Source organism: Amaranthus tricolor, chromosome 8, assembly GCF_026212465.1.
Source record: "Amaranthus tricolor cultivar Red isolate AtriRed21 chromosome 8, ASM2621246v1, whole genome shotgun sequence".
In the NCBI taxonomy this organism is placed as follows: Eukaryota; Viridiplantae; Streptophyta; class Magnoliopsida; order Caryophyllales; family Amaranthaceae; genus Amaranthus; species Amaranthus tricolor.
Genome location: NC_080054.1, coordinates 14,701,826 through 14,718,804, shown reverse-complemented (window position 1 = coordinate 14,718,804; position 16,979 = coordinate 14,701,826). Strand labels below are relative to the sequence as shown.

The 16,979-nt window shown below is 31.6% G+C and overlaps 2 non-coding genes across 2 annotated transcripts; one reads left to right on the top strand and one right to left on the bottom strand.

Moving 5' to 3' along the window:
* Nucleotides 1–8,944: 8,944 nt before the first annotated feature.
* LOC130822985 (U5 spliceosomal RNA) lies at nucleotides 8,945–9,060 on the bottom strand. The gene has a single exon (XR_009046479.1). It is a non-coding gene; the product is annotated as a U5 spliceosomal RNA (small nuclear RNA).
* Nucleotides 9,061–11,562: 2,502 nt separating this feature from the next.
* On the top strand, nucleotides 11,563–11,678 carry LOC130822980 (U5 spliceosomal RNA). The gene has a single exon (XR_009046474.1). It is a non-coding gene; the product is annotated as a U5 spliceosomal RNA (small nuclear RNA).
* Nucleotides 11,679–16,979: the final 5,301 nt, after the last annotated feature.

The following is a 16,979-nucleotide window of genomic DNA, read 5'->3' as shown; positions in this document are numbered from 1 at the left end:
AAAAAACCCTTTTCTTTCCCTTGACTACCAGTCATTTACTACAATTTTGATAATTTAATTAACTATTAATAATAAATAAAAATAATCAAACATAATGTTAAATTAACCACATGAACAAAAGACAATAATTAATTAACATATTAAACTACTCAATATCAACAAATATAATTTAACAACAACAATATTTTACTAATCATTATCAACAAATATAATTTAACAAAATATTAATTATTATTATTATTATTGTAATTAATTTTCTAAATTAACAACAATAATAATAATAATAATAATAATAATAATAATAATAATAATAATAATAATAATAATAATAATAATAATAATGATCATAACAATAATAACAAAAACAATAATGATAATAATAATAATAATAATAATAATAATAATAATAATAATAATAATAATAATAATAATAATAATAATAATAATAATAATAATAATAATAATAATAATAATAATATTTAATAAAATAAATTAAAATTAATATTTAAAAGAATAATAATAATAATAATAATAATAATAATAATAATAATAATAATAATAACAACAACAACAATAATAATAATAATAAAATAATAATCAAAATAAAACAAAAAAAATTAATAATAATAATGATAATATTAAGGATATAATTTCAAAAAAAAAGGAAAAAAAAAACTGAGTCGCACGCGACTCGACTGTGGGTCAGTCGCACGAAACCCGCGACTCGATTGTGGGCCAGTCGCACGAAACCCGCGACTCGGCCATGGCTCAGTTGCATGTTTTTACCCATCATAGCGAGTTTTTCTCAAAAAAGAGATGTCGCGATTACATTTATAGGGTGACTCTTTCGGAAATATGGTCGAAACAAGTACTTATTTGTCTATTTTTTGATACGTAGACCGAAAAGTTAGCATTGAGTTTTTCGGAAAAAAAACAAAGAAGGCGCCAAACACCTTACCAATCCCTCCTTGTTATTAATCACCAATTATTTCTCAAAACCCCAAGTTTTTTGTACTTGAAGTCACCATTCTCACTAATTTTCTTCTCTTTTAAAAACTCATCAGAAAATAGTAACTAAAAAGAGGAACTGTTTAAAAAATTGGTACAATATAATTAATGTTAATAGGTTTAAACCGGGTCGGATCCGGAACAGAATTTTATGTAGAAAACCGGGTTCTCGGTTTTTCGGAATCGGGTCAACCCGGTATCCGGTTTTGAACACCCCTAGTACGTATGTAGCACGCGTCTTACCAATTAGTTAATCCTAAATGTGTAAACATTACGTGTCTCCACTTCTGCACTTGACTTCATTTGTGTCTCCGCAAAAAAACTTAATTGCATTTTTGCTTAGATTAAAGTGTAAACATTACGTGTCACCATTCTCACTAATTTTCGTCTTCACTTGCTGTTTGATAGAAAAAATGAGCAATTTTTATGGAAAAATGCGAGTTTTAAAGGTATGAAAACACTAATCTAGGACTTAGACGAAGAAAAGTTAAAAATGAAGTAAAAGGCCCAAATGTCTAAAGATTCGAAAGCAAAATCTGATACGTGTTTATTGTTTTGGTCAAAACTTTTAATATACAAGTCTGAATGCATGCCACAAGACTAATCCCATTGAAAAGAAGATTTATTTCGACTAATTTTAGACCTAAACTTAACACATAACACGTCTTTTTGTCAATTTTTAATATATTATAACTTTATTTGGATTAATTTAGACGTAGACTCAATTTATAAACTCATTTTAGACCTATGTTGACCTTAAGAAAAATATTATGCAATGAGAATAGTTTAGTTTAGGATCTATTTAGAATCCTAAAACCATCATATCAAGTGGGTCTAGGCATTAATGCAAAATTTTAGACCCTTATTGGTTTGGGTTTGAGTCCATAAAAATTTGATGGGTTTGAGTCTAGGTTTGAGAATGGTTGGATCAAATCCAAACATGATCTGTTACGATCCTTATAATATTTCATGTATTATCAAATGAGACAATCTCACCATAAGAACATATTTATTAGGCTGACCTAATGTACACTTCAGGGTCATTTGGTTCGCACAAGGGAATCGAAATGGAATGAGGAAAGGGAATGAAGGAGAAAGGAATGGATTCCCATAATTTAGCCTAGTCGTTTGGCAGTGTTCAGGAAACGGAATGAAATGCTCATTGATTCCCTTTGTGACTGTTTGGTTTAAGTTAAGGAATCAAATTATGAGTTTTAAAATTCTTTTATATTTTTTCCAAAATTAACTAGTTATTATATGATAAACTTAAAAAACTTATTTTTTTTAAAAAAATCATTAACCTACATCATCTTTTCCTGTAATATGCAGAAAAAAAAACATAATAGAAATAATATCTTTCTAGCTCCATTGATTACAAATAATAATAATAATAATAATAATAATAATAATAATAATAATAATGTTGGCCTCTTAAGGTTTTGATGATGACTTTACTTTTAAATAAACAAACATATTTTAGAGATTGTTTTGTAGGTATATATCCGATTTAATGTGAATCGTTGATGAAGCCTATGACTTGATTCGTGGAAGATGTACATGTCTTAATATGTCCAAGATGTTAGATAAGTGTTATAATGTTCAAAGTAGACGTACAGTCTACTGTTCCTAAAATGAACATTCTGACTGAAGTTGAAGCTGGAGACAGTACACTGTTCCTACGTAGCAGGTCTGAAGAATAGCATCGACTGGAAAATTGCGAATACTTTATTTTCTGTTTTTAAGTTGATGTAATGGTTTAGAATTAATTTAATTGCTTAAATTAATTAGTAAGTTAATTGGCAAATCTATTTTTAGGTTTTCTAAAAATAGCCCAAGACTTTTTCTTGATTAGATTTAGATCTCCTATTTTTTAGGATCTTATGTTTTAAACTCCTATGCTATTTTTAGCATTAAGGAAACTGATTTTTTCCTTGAGCAAATAACAGCCGGACACTTTCATAATTCCACCACCTTTTGTTTTGAGAACGTGGGGGTAGTGGAGGTATGTGTGAGATAGTGGACGTTATGCTTATGGTAACTGCTGGCTGTTCCCTCTATAAATAGAAGGGACTTTGCTCGAATCAAAAATCAATCCTTTTTAGGATTCAAGAGTGTCCATTAAAGGGAGATCATCTTAAGAAAAATATTTTCAGTTTTCCAATGCCAATTAATTTATTATATTTTTCTTAAGTAATTATTTTAATTCTTATCCTCTTGAGAAATGGCCTTGTAAAGGGTATTTGAGTGTTTTGTTGTAATTAGACTTATGGGAAGTCTAAGGGAATAGAGAATAGAATCGAGAGAAGAGAAAGAGAAGGAGAGAAGAGAAGAGAAGAGAAGAGAAGAGAAGTGGGCCTAAGTAGAGAAGCTTTGAGTAAAGCGTTTAGAGAATTGAGAAGCTTCAAGTGAAGCAAAACATTGTTATGTGTAATTGTAACTAATTGCCTTAACATAGTGAGAATTTTGAAATCCCGGGGGGTCGTGGTTTTTCCTTCTTATTAGGCCAAGAAGGTTTCCACGTAAAATCTTTGTCTCCTTTATTATTTTTCTTTTCGTTTTTAAGTTTAAGTTTTTGTCCTTTACTTAATATAATTCCGCAAAAAAAATTAGAGGCAAAAATCTTAAACCTACTACACAACAATTCACCCCCCCCTCTTGTTGCATTCGATCATCCATTAGTATTTCTACAAATAATAATAATAATAATAATAATAATAATAATAATAATAATAATAATAATAACAATGTTATTATAATAATTAGTTTTGAATTTAATAATTTATTTGAATGTTTAATTATTTTTTAATATAATAATAATATATTACTTAAAACTTAGTTGTTAATTAATTTTTTATTTTTTATTAATAATTTTTTATTAATTTAGTTGATAATAGTGTTATCAAGTCCAATGGCAAATTCGTAATTTTTTAAAGTCCAGGGGCAAATTCGTAATTTTATTTAGGGGGTGGCGATAAAATGAAAAGAGTGGCGAATTATAACAATACTCATAAATCAAAGTTCAAATTTTAAGTGATGGGTAATGAAGTGGGGAATGAAATGGGAAAGTGTAGGGGGGGTGGGGAATGAGGATATAATAGTTTGGGGTAAACCCAAAAGTAAAATGGGGGAAAAGAAATGATAGAAAGTGGCAAACAAACAACAACAAAGGGAATTGGGTATTTCCATTCCCTTTCCCTTTAATTATTACCCCCAACCAAACGGCCCCTTATTGTGTTAAAATGATCACTTATAGTTTAAAATGATCACATTTTATAGCCATACTAATCATTTATAACTTTAAGTGATTTGTTACAATCTTAATTATATTAGTAATCATTTCATAGCCATTCTTACTAATTTCTTTACTAATTTCATAGCACAGTACAAAACAAGTTCTAACCCTAGATTTTCATCCTCATTCTGGACTTTTCGCCACAGGCGGCGCTGATTTTGACATCAAGGTTAACCTTCTTTTTCTCTCTTTTCTTCTTTCATTTTTGTTTGATTGTCCATTATTTTTAATTTCTTATTCACAATATCAATTATTGCTCGAGTTTTCTGGTTTTGCGATTATATATATGTGTAACGGACAGTTCTTTTCTAAATACTATTGTATTGTTTATGTGAGATTAGGATATAATATGTATGTAGTTTATATTATGGACGATAATTATGTATTAAAGAAAGATGTAATATTTAAAATTTTATTTTAATGATTTAAGTTTTCTTTGTTTTTTTTTAAATTATGTTTTGTTTTATTTCTTTTTCGCAATAATCACGGTTCGATAGACTTCCGCTTAGCATTGCTTACTATTATATTACTTTAAACCTCTATTTAGAAAAGAACTGTCCGTTACAATATGTATGATTAATTTGAGTATTCGTGTGATGAACTGCAGTGTTATTGTTACCTGATTTTCTTTGATTGTCCAATTTAGATAAATAAGGTATTAATATCTCAATTTTGAAATCATATAGGTTTAAGGTTTCCGTAAGTAGAGCTTCTAACTATTGAATTCTTTAGGCCTGATTTCATATGAGTAAAAGTTTAAAATCTGCTGAATTCATAATCCTAATATTAATTAATGGAGTGTATCTCATGTCTCGAGAATTCAACCACCATATTAGCCTTTTGTTTGTGTTGGTTCACGATATGATATTAAAAGCCAATGTGACAAAAGAGTTTGAATCTCATGCACTCTTCAATTGATCTAAAATAATTAGAACCATCAGTTTAAACTTTTGGTTGATTTGGTTCTTTGACATTAATGTAATTTATGAGTCCTAGAAATTTGGGTAAGTGATATAATTTTCATTATGGTGCAACATCCTTTGCTACTATAATTGAATTCTATTCAATCCTTGGTCTAATCGACAACCTAGGCAATTCATGTAGTTCATTAACTATTTCATCATCAATAGAGGAAAAGTATGTAATTTATTTATTTTGGATTGCAATGACAATTGTAGTATGATATGTTGTGTCATATATACTTCATTTTGATTACAGAGTAGCATGAGAGAAGGAAGAGGATTATGTGAGAATGGAACTCAAAAACCTTTTTTTCTGGATAGTGGTACTTGTTCTCTAACTAAGACAATACCCAATTATACACTTCATAAGTATAATATGTTGTAGATATGTTCGTCATCAAAGGCCAATTAGAAACAACCTCATCCTTGTAAATAAAGGCAAACGTAATTTTTTTGAAGGGCCTAATAAGTACAATGGTTCTACTAATAAACTTTATTGATTAGTTTACAAATTTTACAATAGAAAAATAATCTTTGTAGAATAATGATAGGGCCTTAGACCTCTCATGACCTAAGTTAGGTTACCATTGGTTTAAAGAGGGTAAATTTATGTACATTCGATTTCTTAAACCATGTCCAGTGAGATACACTTGGACCAATGTCAATGGTGGTCATTTTGTTTTAGAAAGTGAAAACCTTTGATTAAAAACAAAAAAAACCATCAACGTCATTGGTGATTAAAAAAACCATGACATAGGTTGTAATCAACGAAAATCATCCCTTGATAATTTTTTTAAATAAACTAATGGTGAACTCTACATGTTCATACAACTTATGTTGATTGCAAGATGATTTAAGTGATTTAGAACATCTTATTTACTCTACCATCAATGATTAGAGTCCTAAATTGAATTTGGAAAAATGCAAAATTAGAAATTTTTAATAAAGAACTTACTACTATGCAATATTAATTAACCCAAAACGTTATATATTAATTAACACAAAAGGAAGAAAAAATTATTCATTAATTAACACAAAACGTCATATATTGTTAATTATATCACTTAATCAAAATTATATCACTTACCCAAATTTCTAGGACTTATAAATTACATTAATGTCAAAGAACCAAATCAACCAAAAGTTTAAACTGATGGTTCTAAATAATCCAAATATATTGAAGAGTGCATGAGATTCAAACTCTTTTGTCACATTGACTTCTAATATCATATTGTGAACCAACACAAACAAAAGGCTAATATGATGGTTAAATTCTCGAGACATGAGATACACTCTATTAATTAATATTGTGATTCTGAATTCAGCAGATTTTAAACTTTTACTCATATGAAATCGGGCCTAAAATTCAATAGTTAGAAGCTCCACTTACGGGAACCTTAAACCTATTTAATTTCAAAATTGAGATATTAATACCTTATTTATCTAAATTGGAAAATCAAAGAAAATCAGGTAACAATAACACTGCACTTCATCACACGAATACTAAAATTAAACATACATGTATACAATCGCAAAACTAGAAAACTCGAGCAATAATTGATATTGTGAATAAGAAATTAAAAATAATGGACAATCAAACACAAATGAAAGAAGAAAAGAGAGAAAAAGAAGGTTAACCTTGATGTCAAAATCAGCGCCACCTGTGGCGAGAAGTCCAGAATGAGGATGAAAATCTAGGGTTAGAACTGGTTTTGTATCGTGCCAATTAATTTGAACAATTCCTTCTTTCACTTTATATTTTCTGATGATTTTTTAAAAGTAAAGAAATTAGTAAGAATGGCTATGAAATAATTACTAATATAATTAAGATTATAACTAATCACTTAAAGTTAATTAAGTTAATTATAATGAGAGGGAGAAATAGAGGGGATGAGAAAAGAAGACCTGGAGAAAAAGGACGTGCCACTTCTGCATAGAGGGAAAGGGGTTGGTTTAGGTGGGGAATAGGTGATTTGATTAGGTCAAGTATAATTAGGGAGAGTCAAACATAATTAGTGAGAGTTCAAGTGCAATCAACAACTTGATCATAGAAACAAGTAAAGTGGCAATAATAATTACAACAGATCATAGGTAACAGATTCTTTAATTTAGGATGAGTATGGCATTACTTTGAGCAAAAGTTTTCAAGCCGAATCAACATAGGTCAATAGACTATACCGTGATAAAAACAATCAAGTTTGTGATTTTCAAGCTTCATTCTACAATTGTGCTGCTCATTTTTTCTTAGGAAATTTCACATGGTAGCATCCATATTTTATGAAACGCTACTGGTAGTACTTTTTTAAGAATTTTCTACAAGGTAGCATCCAACTTTTGCATTTAAATTTTCGCCTTAAACATACAAAAATGTTAGTTTGACCATTACCATGTACTTTTGAATGTTACCTTGAAGTGTGAATTTCAAAAGTCATTCCTTCCTCCCTTGCGATTAGAGGTGTTCATTAGCGGGTATCCGACATTTCGGGTACATTTTTTAATGGCCCGTGTTTCGGCCTAATCAATATAAGTACTCGGATTTGGGGTACCCGAATAAGTTGGGTCGGGACACCGGGTACCCCGTTTGTTCCTCACTTTCGGTTTTTTCAATTTTTTTATTTTCTGGTCTCGAGCTTTTTAATCTTAGCTTTCTTGCGTGATTATGGATAATCATCAACACAGCTAACCATCGACTCAACTCTTTGGTACCTTCAAGTCTTTATTATGATATTAGTTACTGACCTTTTTATTAAAGTTACATTTTTCAAGTCTTCATGACATTAGTTATTGACTTTAGATTCTTAATCTTTAATATAGTTGTAATTGGTAGCACTTGTGAGTTACTGACTAATTTTCTTTTATCTTATTATTTAATGGAGTATTATTAGTTTAGCATTACTTATTAATCGGTTAGCCTAACAGCCCTTGGCGTACAAATAAATTATTATTCAAAAAAAAATCTAATATAACGAATCGGCCGGTACTCGTATTAATTTATTTTATGGCCTATGATCCGACCCGATTAAGGTGGGTTGAGTACCTAACCCGTAATTAGAGGTGTTCATTCGGTTGATCGGGTCGGTTTCGGACGGGTGTTATTCGGTTCGGTTGCATTTTGGATCGGTTATTTTTCGGCTGTGTGTTACAACGGGTCACACTCAGGTCGAGTCGGTTAGTCACGGTTCGGTTAGAGATCGGTTATTCAAGCTATCGGGTTAGCATCAGTTAGGTGTCGGTTGAAGTTCGTGTCGAGTGTCAATCGGTCTCGGGTTGTCATCGATTACTAATTGGTTCGGTTTTTTCGAGTACAGATCGGGTTCGAGCTTTATTTTTCGAGTAGTTATCGGTTACGGATAACTATTGATCGGGTCAATATCGAAATAAGTTAATAGTCAGGTTTTTAATTGATGTATGCTCATTTACTTACAAAAAATAACTACCGATTGTTTTATCAGATATAGCAGATAGGGGTGTCAAACAGGTCGGGTTGGGTCATTTTCAGGTTCGGATCATATATAAATGGGTCAATAAACCCTTAACCTGAACCTGACCCATTTAACTAATGGGTCAAAAATTGGAACCCCGACTTGATCTGTAGCAGATCGGATCAACCTGCTAATGACCCATTTAACCTACTTTTTTTTTAGGTCATTAAATTCATATATTTCAGGTCATTTGACCCATTTAACCTTAATTAAAGGCTTCCTCCAAAAATAAACGTATGCCACTTAATGCAGCGAGCACACGGTATTCTTTAGTAAACGGCGAAAGAATAGTTCGCTTTGTGCTCACGGCGTGGCTGCGTAAGTTGGTATGAGATCTGTGGAAGTGATTTAAAGGATTTTTCTTTTATTAGTATCTTTCATAGCCGATGTAGGACAACTTCCTTTGTTATTGAAAGTCATGTTCAGCTGACAAATCCCTTAGCCGATGTGGGACAACTTTCTTTCTTATTGAAAGTCATCTTCAGCCGACAAATCCGTCAATACATGGTAATTGGTATTATCTTAGTTTTACGAAGTATTTGGCAAATGTTGATCCGTCTTAAATTTAATAAATGGGTTAAACAGGTTTTTTTCGGGTTTAAATATTCAACCTGAACCTAACCCATTTAATAAACAGATCAGGTCGGGTTGACCCATTTAATTAATTGGGTCAAAAATCTAAACCCAAACCCGCTAATTTCGAGTCGGTTTCAAATCAGGTTAGCAGGTCGGGTCAGCTTTTGCCAGCCCTAATAGGCAAATCAATTTATTTCAATTAGTTTATATATATATATATATATATATATATATATATATATATATATATATATATATATATATATATATATATATATATATATATATATATATATATATATATATATATATATATATATATATATATATATATATATATATATATATATATATATATATATATATATATATATATATATATATATATATATATATATTCTGTATGCAATCTCTTCTATATAGAACTTGTGTTCTTCCTTTTTCCGTATTATCAGAAAACTGAAATTGGACTTAATTTGCTAAAATTAGGTGAAAATTCGATTCGGATTTATAACAGTTCGATTTACAATCGGTTCGGGTTTGTATCAGTTCGGGTTAAAAACAGTTTGATTAAGAATTTTATTAAATAAAAGTGGTTATCACCTAACTTGATCAAAGTCAAATTGTAGTAATAAAAATGTGATGTACTTGTGTGAATCAATTTTGATTGAATGACTAATAGTAAGGTAATGTCGAACTATGGACATGCATGAAAAATCCCGGCATCCGAGTTGGCCGACACGTAAAATGTGATGTAATACAGGGGGTTCGATACCTATCTTGGTGAGCTCGAGCATAGTTTTATTGGAGGGGTAACAACTCCCACCATAGTTAGGGTTTAGGACTACGGTCCTCACCTAACCAGACCCTTATATATATCAGGTGGTATATTCTTGCGCTTGTTGATAAGTGATAAACTTGATTAGTGTTGATGCTATGATGCATGGTGCGGTTATGAGTATTAACCAAATGAACTTACTTAAGTGTTAAGATTACCGAATTGTATAAGTGGCAGTAACGTACTTCTATCAGGATTAAGAATGGTATCTTAATAATGACTAGAGCTGTTCAAAAAAAACCCGACTCGAAAGTCCGACCCGGAATCGAAAATTATCCGACCCGAAAAAGGGTAAGTTTTTTAGGTTTACCGAACCGCAATTACCCGAACCGATACTTCACTCGAACTGTTTGATAACCGAAAAGGGCAAAATCGAACTCGAACTGCAACCGAATTTTATAACCGACATATAAACCTTAACCGATGTTACCCGAACTGAACAATGATCGACCCGAGTCAAATCCGACCCGAATTATGCACGTAACCGAATGTAACCTGACTAAAACCGATTAAGATCGAACTGTTTTTAACCCGAACTGATATAAACCCGATCGATTATTAATCGAACTGTTTTTAACCCGAACTGATACAAACTCGAACGGATTGTAAATCGAACTATTATAAATCCGAATCAAATTTTCACCTAATTTTAGCAAATTAAGTCCAATTTCAGTTTTCTAATAATACAGAAAAAGGAAGAACACAAGTTCTATATAGAAGAGATTGCATACAGAATATATATATATATATATATATGTATATATATATATATATGTATATATATATATATATGTATATATATATATATATATGTATATATATATATATATATATGTATATATATATATATATATATATATATATATATATATATATATATATATATATATATATATATATATATATATATATATATATATATATATATATATATATATAAACTAATTGAAATAAATTGATTTGCCTATTAGGGCTGGCAAAAGCTGACCCGACCTGCTAACCTGATTTGAAACCGACTCGAAATTAGCGGGTTTGGGTTTAGATTTTTGACCCAATTAATTAAATGGGTCAACCCGACCTGATCTGTTTATTAAATGGGTTAGGTTCAGGTTAAATATTTAAACCCGAAAAAAATCTGTTTAACCCATTTATTAAATTTAAGACGGATCAACATTTGCCAAATACTTCTTAAAACTAAGATAATACCAATTATCATGTATTGAGGGATTTGTCAGCTAAAGATGACTTTCAATAAGAAAGGAAGTTGTCCCACATCGGCTAAGGGATTTGTCAGTTGAACATGACTTTCAATAACAAAGGAAGTTGTCCCATATCGGCTATGAAAGATACTAATAAAAGAAAAATCCTTTAAATCACTTCCACAGATCTCATACCAACTTACGCAGCCACGCCGTGAGCACAAAGCGAACTATTCTTTCGCCTTTTACTAAAGAATATCGTGTGCTCGCTGCATTAAGTGGCATACGTTTATTTTTGGAGGAAGCCTTTAATTAAGGTTAAATGGGTCAAATGACCTGAAATATATGAATTTATTGACCTAAAATAAAAGTAGGTTAAATGGGTCATTAGCAGGTTGATCCGATCTGCTACAGATCAGGTCGGGGTTTCAATTTTTGATTTATTAATTAAATGGGTCAGGTTCAGGTTAAGGGTTTATTGACCCATTTATATATGATTAGAACCTGAAAATGACCCAACCCGACATGTTTGACACCCCTATCTGCTATATCTGATAAAACAATCGGTAATTATTTTTTGTAAGTAAATGAGCATACATCAATTAAAAACCTGACTATTAACTTATTTCGATATTGATCCGATCAATAGTTATCTGTAACCGATAACTACTCGAAAAATAAAGCTCGAACCCGATTTGTACCCGAAAAAACCGAACCAATTAGTAGTCGATGACAACCCGAGACCGATTGATACTCGACACGAACTTCAATCGACACCGAACTGACGCTAACCCGATAGTTTGAATAATTGATCTCTAACCGAACCGTGACTAACCGACTCGACCCTAGTGTGACCCATTGTAACACACAGCCGAAAAATAACTGATCCGAAATGCAACCGAACCGAATAACACCCGTCCGAAACCGACCCGATCAACCGAATGAACACCTCTAATAATGACTTAAAAGTATGGAACAGAAAAAGAATATAGTAAAAGTATACGAAGGTGTCAATTAATTATAAGTTCGTACTTACATTATTATTTTGTAAATGTAGCGTATAATTTCCGTATTTTGAGCTGGATAGGATGTTATGTTCTGCTTTAAGCGTTGATCGATTTAATCGGCTGTCATCCGTATTATGGATAATAGCATTTTGCAGGATTTAGTTTCAAGTTCCGATCCAGGCCGCAGCAATTACTATTTATCGAAAACTTAGCTGCGTTTTGTACCTTTATTGATGACTTGATGATGATGTAATTTTTTTTTCATTTGGAGTAAACAATATTTCTTATCAGATGTAATATTTTACTTTTGTTTTAAACAACTTCAGTTTTTATGATTTAAAGTTTTAACAAATCGACATTTTGAGACTTCCGCAATATTTTTGTATTAAACATTATTATTAAATGTTAATTATGTATCGAAATTGCCGCCCCTGTTACAAATATATATTTGTCTTTTTATTCATTTTTAACAAATATTTTACTAATTTTGCTGCTACTATGTAGAAAAAAAGAAAAAAAAATATGTGACAAACTTATTCAAATATAAACGCTAAGCAAGAACTAAAATATTGATGCAAAATTAAATAATAATGTGAAATCAATATTATATTGATCACTATACTACATATTTTAACTTTGAAAATAGGTGTTTAACAAATATAAATTTGAGGTGTTTAAGAAATAAAAAAGCTACCAAGCTCAAAAGTATTTGACTCAAAATAAATTAAACATAGAATTATTGACTACATACAAATCCCATCGAAAATATAAATAATATTAGATGATAATAATAATTAGGATAAATATTAAACAAACCAGTTTTGTTCTCCCCTTTCTACTACTCATCATCTCCTTTCTTATTCCCATGATCCAAATCCCTTTCTCTTTCGCTACACACAAAGGAAATTGCAACCTCTGATTCTTGATGAAGCTAGCAAGACCTGCAATCTCTAATTTTCGATAAAGCTAGCAAGAACCTTTCTTCTTACTCTGAGTCTTTCGAAACACCACAACAATGGCCATCCTCCTCCTCTGATATTGATTGAAGCACGTGGGTCCTCCCTCCTGTGCTTTCAACTTTTGAAGAAACAAGATCCCTTATTCCGCATCTGATTTTAGAATTAGGGATAAAGCAACAGCAGGTATATTCATCTTGCCTTCTTTATTTGATTTTCGAATTAAATAACCAAACCATAAATCCCTAATTTCATTGAGCATCAAGAACTGAATAACCAAGCTTTCCATTCAAGCCATTCAAAACCTAATTACCCTTTCCTCATTTCTCTGATTTTCAGTTATAGATGTCGCAGAAGGTAGTGGCTATTGCCTCATCTTTCCCTTAATTCATTGCCGCCAATTTAGAGGTAAAAATTGTATTCCTCTTAATTATTATTCCGTTTTTAATATTCTTGTCTTTTAATCCTCATAAATATCGAGATTATCAATTTCTTCTATGTTATTATATATTCTTATTGTTACTCATCATAATATTATCCCCACACTGAGATTAATTGGATCTTTTTGAGATTTGAGGATTTGTGAAAAACATGAAAGGCGGTTTATTTTGGTTTTTGGTTAAAATCTAAAAGTATCCAACAGGTCTTCTGTTTCCTTAACTCTTCACCCTTGAGCGAAGAATCATTTTTCGTTCAGCAGGGCTACGACTACGATATACTTCTCTCATTTAAGAAACTTTCACGGCATTAATTTTTGTAAAGGTTTTTTGTTATTCTCCCTCCTTCTCTCTTTATTGATTCATTTCATCTCCTTTTGAAATTAGTTATGCTTGCTTTGTCGATTGAGTTATTCAGTTACCTCGTTTGTTTGATATTTAATTGATGATTCTATGATTTTGGGTTGATTGAATAAACTTTGAGTTTAATTTGGCTATAGATAATGAGTTTGTTTGGTTTTTATCCAATGAAATTATAATGTTACGGTTTTCAATTTTTCTAGTGAACAAATCGCAATTTTTCATTTTTGGCTGTATTAATACTATAATACAAAAGTAAGGCCATTGATGATATTCATTTCTAGGTCATGCTCGAAACCCAAACATTTTCGCCAGTAACAGTCAAGGTATAATTTCTTTAATCTTTTTCCATTTACCCATTTTCAAATTAATTTGTCAATTAAGCTATTGATTTCGCCTATAATGCCCTCTTTTATTACTCTCAAATTCTTAATTTCACTTTCATTTATGATGTGTAAATGTCAAGATACTTTATCAAAAACAAATTTCCATGATTTTAGTTCTTAATTGCTTCCAATTTTTTTCCTTTTGGGTTATTGTTTTTGGGAATTTTGTCTTTGCCTTTAATATTCAGTTATGCAAGTGGAAAACTTGGTTTTCATTTATCTGATTATCGTGTTTTTTGTGGTATTTAAGTGTTTATCTGTAATGGAATTTGCTGTGTTGGGCGCTAGTAAAGGTAATGCCCACCAAGTGTTGATTTATTAATCCCTAGTTTTGTGTAGAACACCACGAATAGTACTTACTTTTTTTTTGTTGGTTTTCCATCTTTATAGGTAAATGTCGAATCTGAGAGGAGGTACAGAAGCACATGCAAGATTTAAGCAATATGAATACAGGCGAATTCGAGTCTAGCTCTCACCACAGATTCATGCCCTAGGGATACGCATGAGCCACTGAGGAGCCCGAGTCTCTCTACGGTAAAATTAACCCAAAATCATTTGGTGACCGTGCTGCCAGGGGAAGACCTCCTGAGCTTGATGAGAAGCTGAAGAAATCTTCAAAGCAGAAAAAGGAGAGGGAGCTACTCTCTGAGCAGGCACCCTCAAGGTAGAGCCAAAAACAAAGGAATCCCGAGCTGCATATGAGACAATGTTAAGTATCATTCAGCAGCAGTTGGGAGGGCAGCCATTCAACATTGTCAGTGATGCAGCTGATGAGATTTTGGTTGTTCTAAAAAATGATGCTATCAAGCACACGGATAAAAAGAAGGAGATTGAGAAGCTAGTGAATCCTATTTCTCCTTCTGTGTTTGATAGCCTAGTTAACTCCGGTAAGTTGATTACTGACTATCAAGAGGGTGGTGATGCAGCTCCATCAGCATATGGGGATGGTCTTGATAATGAAGTGGGTGTTGCAGTGAAATTTGAGGAAAATGATGATGATGATGATGATGATAGTGATTTAGGTTCGGTACAGGATGAGGAGGAGGAGGATGAAGATCTTGCTGAAGTGTGTTCTTCAGAGGTTATGCAAATGGGAGGGGACCTGCTGGAAGTTACCCACGAGGGAACAAGTGAAGTGAAGCGTTCCAAGATTGACTTGCTGATGTCAAAGTATGAAAGGTTCGTAATGGAACCTAGAGAAAGCATCCAAGAGATGTTTACAAGATTTACAAACATCACGAATGAACTTGTCTCTCTTGGAAGACTAATTCCCACCGATGAACACGTAAGGAAAATTCTAAGGAGTCTCCCTCAAGATGAACACTGGAGAGCCAAAGTCACAGCCATCCAGGAATCCAAAGATTTTACAAAGTTCAATCTGAAAGAGCTAGCTGGTTCCCTTATGACTCACGAATTACATCTAGGGACAGCAGACAGTTCCCGAAACAACGGATTGGCTCTGACAGCAGCTGATCAAGAAGAGTCAAAATGTGATGAAGAAGAGGCTGCCAAGTTGGTTTGAAGATTCAACAAGTTTTTTACAAACAGCAGATACACCAATCAAAGAAACAATAAAGAAAGAAGATCTTCCAATACCAAATCTAACCTTAAATGCCACAAATGTGGAAGTACTGATCACTTCATCAAAGATTGCCCTATGTGGAAAAACGAAAAAGGCAAGGAAAAGGCAAGGGAAACAAGAAGACTACGAACCAAAATAAATCTCAATAAAACCGACTTTCGCAAAGCCATGATTGTTGTATGGGGAGAATCCGAGAGTGATGTTGAGATAGAAAACCCTGAAGAAGAAGAAACAGCTAATTTATGTCTCATGGCCTCACACGAGAGTAAGAATGAGAAGTCCAAAGGAAATGAGGTAAAGTCTTCTAATTCATTTCCTAACCATCTGTTTAAATTAAATAGATATAAATTAATTGAGTTGTTTATGGAGGCACAAGATAAATTGAAAGAAAGTAATGATAAATGTCTACAACTTGAAAAAGACCTTAAGATTAGTAAAGATCATGTTTCTTATATAAATGTCTTTAGATCCGATGTCCAAAATAAAGTTTTTAATTTGCTAGATCAAAATGTCATTTTAAAGAAAACAATGGAAAGAGTAAAAAAAGAGAATATTATTCTTAATCTTGAATTGACCCAATATAAATTACTAGGCTTGAACAAGGAATTAAATGACACATTTATTAATGATTTATGTACTGATTTTCAAAAATTGAAAATCAACCTAGAATGCAACCAAGCCGACAATGATAAATTAGAACTTGAATTAAATTCAAGAGGAAAAGGGAAAATCAAAAATGTTTCCAAATGGATTCTAAATGCTAAAAGTAAAAATTCAGAAGGCCTAGATTACCATAAGAATAATAAAAAGAAAAAGGTATATGTCGATCTCCCAAGTAGCAAAGTCTGTACCTTTTGCGGAAAAAACTGGACATCTAAAAATCCAGTGTGCCAA